The 3,353-nt window shown below is 39.5% G+C and overlaps 1 non-coding gene across 1 annotated transcript; it reads left to right on the top strand.

The window, feature by feature from the left end:
* Positions 1–3,076: 3,076 nt before the first annotated feature.
* TRNAV-AAC lies at positions 3,077–3,150 on the top strand. The gene has a single exon. It is a non-coding gene; the product is annotated as a tRNA-Val (tRNA).
* The last annotated feature ends 203 nt before the right edge of the window (positions 3,151–3,353 follow it).

Raw genomic sequence — 3,353 nt, 5'->3', positions numbered from 1 at the left:
GAGAGAGGGCTCACCAGTAGATGCATCGGAGAGGGAGCAAGAGCTACTCCCTCTTGTTGCCATTTCTTTGTATAATCTGTTGCCAGTGACTAAGCTGATGTGTGTGCATATAAACTGAAACTGTCAAAGAAAACGAAAAACAAAAGCTACAGAAAAATAGCTACTCCCTCCTATCCATGATAAGCAACAGTCATCCTAAACTGTATTTCCGGTGGGCTTAAACCGTTGAAACATTTCCTTAGTGGACCGTGGCATAAAGAAAAAATAAATTAGGAAAAGGAAAGATTAATTATATTGAAATTGCAAGCTGTTGTTGTTGAGCAAACCGGTTAGAGGGGCTGGGGACAATCCCATAAACATAAATCAGATAGAAAGTATACGTGAAATAGTCATGCCATAATCTAAACTAAACCATCTCCTCCTAGTAGCCTAAGCACCAAACGTCCGTAGGCAGTAGACGTAAGAAGTCCAAGTTGACTGCCTGAATTTGGCTTTGTTCCTATATAATAGATTTCAGATATAAGTTTCTACTCTTTTCGTACCAGTGACAATTTTTTGGATCAAAATACATGTAGAAACTTATGACAGCAACGTCTAGATAGGAAACATGTCATCTAAGATAAGATCAGCATACATAAATACATCAAGCATTATATTGTTCGCAAATCAAGATGGACACTCTGTCTGGTATATCTTTTAAGAGGAAAACTCTGCAATAACAAAACTGTATGGATTATCCGTGAGAAATGAAAAAGCAATGAAAAATATTTAGGACGTGAACATGAGACACTGTGTTCCTCGTTTCTATAGTTGGCTCTCCATTTTCATCAAGTCCAGGAAGCTTGTAGGTGCAAAGAAACCCAGAAAAGAATGGTTAAGCTCGTTTTTCTTTCAACCTGCATCCATGCATGATAACTGTAAGTAATTGGGGGTACTGGAGATTGGAGAACCAGCAACGTCATTCTATATGAGATGTACAGTAGAGGTGAATGGAATAGAGCAGTAAAATATAGAAAGAAGTCACAAATAATATTTATCAATTATATTCTCCGCATTAATCAATCTCCTTTCAGAGTTTACTGAGAAGAACACCTACTTACTGGCATAAAATATACATTCTGAACAAATTTCAGAGCTTTAATTAAACTTAAAACAATGCATCATGTACCCATGTTTGGATATCTTCCATAGAATCTACAGCCAAGCATAAAATTTAGCTTAGTATTACAGGATAAAGGAGAAAAAGAGAGTTGCAAAACCAAAGTCAAACAGTCCAAGCATACATGCCTGGTTTCAGATCTCTGCGTCTATTGGCATATATACACTCCATTTCAGAACTAACATTAATATTATTAGGAGATATTAAGTTGTTAGTCTTGGTGCACCAAATAACCTAGCAGCTCATCAATCTGGAAAAAGATCAGAACATGAAAACAAAATGCAACGACATATTAGACATAGTTCCAGTAAAAAGAAGTCAAAGAATCGAGAACCAACCTGAGGTTGGGTGGTTAGGAGGGTGGTTGTACCCCCAGCCCACCAGAGTTCAAACCCCAGGTTTGACATCTGTGTGTCTCATAAAGGCGGAATATTCTTTCAGTGGGAGGCGACGTTCCCGTCGACAGCGAGGCGCCCGTGGTGACTTCGTCAATTTCAAGATCCAATCCGCCGGCTCGGTCTTCCGAAGGTGCTCATAGGGGTAGGGTGTGCGTGTGTGCGTTCATAGGGGTGAGTGTATGCGCGTGTATGTGAGCACCTACGTTTGTACTGTGTTTTTCAAAAAAAAAAGAAGTCAAAGAATCACAGCAGTTGCAGGTGCGAAACTTACTGTAAAGAACAAACATGTGGAATTGGGTCGGGGCACACAACCCAGGTGATGGCCGGACAGATCAAAGTAGCACATCAGTCAATACACTAGATGTGGACCAAAATGTGTTAACAGACATACTGAAACGCGTCTAGACACATGCATTTTCAGAGAAATCTAAAACATCTTATAATATTAAAAGGATGGAGTATTAGAGAATTCTAAGGAGCTTTTAAAAGCTATGATTGGCACAAACAACTATAGTTCTAGTTTTTTAAAAGAAATTTCAGGCCACATTTTGTTGAACAAGTAGCTTCTTATTTTTCATGTATGCCACCAACGTACAGTGGTTCATTTGCTATTGACGGCAAAACAATGACTTTCAGTTTTATTCCGATCTAAATTACTTGAATATGTCTAGATTTATTTGCTAAGTAACCAACGTACAGTGGTTCATTTGATAAGTAACCCTTTGGATGCAGGGACAGTGCACAAAAGCAGAAGTCGTGCATCAACCTGATTCCCATCCTCGCATTTGCAGATTTTTACAATGCTAACCGACAAGTCCCGCGAGGACCAACTCTATTACCTGGTTTCCGAATTTTGTTTGCGGGTTTCAATAGATAAGCCGAGCAACTCACTTGTTATGTTGCTACTGGAATAATGGAGCTACAGGTTCGAAGTGTGCACTCATATAACAGTCGTCTGGATGGTTGGTTATGGCCTGTATACGGTACTCTCTTTTTTGGTTGATGCGATTAGTTGCGAAGATTATTGTACTAAAACGACTTTGTTATGAGTTTAGTTGGTAAGAAAAAAGTTGCCAAAAAACCTACAGAAAAACGAAGATATTTCAATAGCACAACTCCAAAAATATGCGAAGCTAGAAAATTAAGGCAAGTCCGATATGAAGATGTCTCCGGAATCTAAACGGCGTGCCGATTTGCTGGATATGCTGGAAAACTCGGTTACATACTTACATGTTCAGTTCGTAGCATATAATGACCTGAAAGTGATGCCGACCTAAACCTATGCATGCCGGGAGACCTCACATTTCATGGACTTTTTACTCAAACGAGATATCTTCTCCCTCTTTACGTGAAAAGTAAGAAATATCTCGGCTTTAAATAAGAACTCTAGTTAGAAAGCTAACAACATTACATCGTTCCTTCCTGTCCCAGACATTTATATGCCTTTGTCCTCCTTTGTTTCAGTTTTCTTAATGATACGTTGAATACTAATAAAGCTCCTGGCAAGTTTTATCACGACGGTTTCGTGGTGTAGTTGGTTATCACGTCAGTCTAACACACTGAAGGTCTCCGGTTCAAACCCGGGCGAAGCCATAATAATTTGCGTTTTTTGTATTTTGTTTCCAGCCTAGAAGTTGTGGGCCTTTGAGGCTTAGTTGGTGCCGCTGCCGTACCGATGGCTAAATTGGGCCTAAACCTCCATGTCCAGCATATCTCCAAACACGCAAATTCCTTTGCACGTAAGTGCGTTTAGTTTAATCTTTAAAAAAACTGGGCAGGTAGATACATTGTGCTTT

The sequence above is a fragment of the Lolium rigidum genome, chromosome 2 (assembly GCF_022539505.1).
Source record: "Lolium rigidum isolate FL_2022 chromosome 2, APGP_CSIRO_Lrig_0.1, whole genome shotgun sequence".
Lineage (NCBI taxonomy): Eukaryota > Viridiplantae > Streptophyta > Magnoliopsida > Poales > Poaceae > Lolium > Lolium rigidum.
Note: the sequence above shows the minus strand (reverse complement) of the source record. Positions and strands in the feature narration are given on the sequence as shown.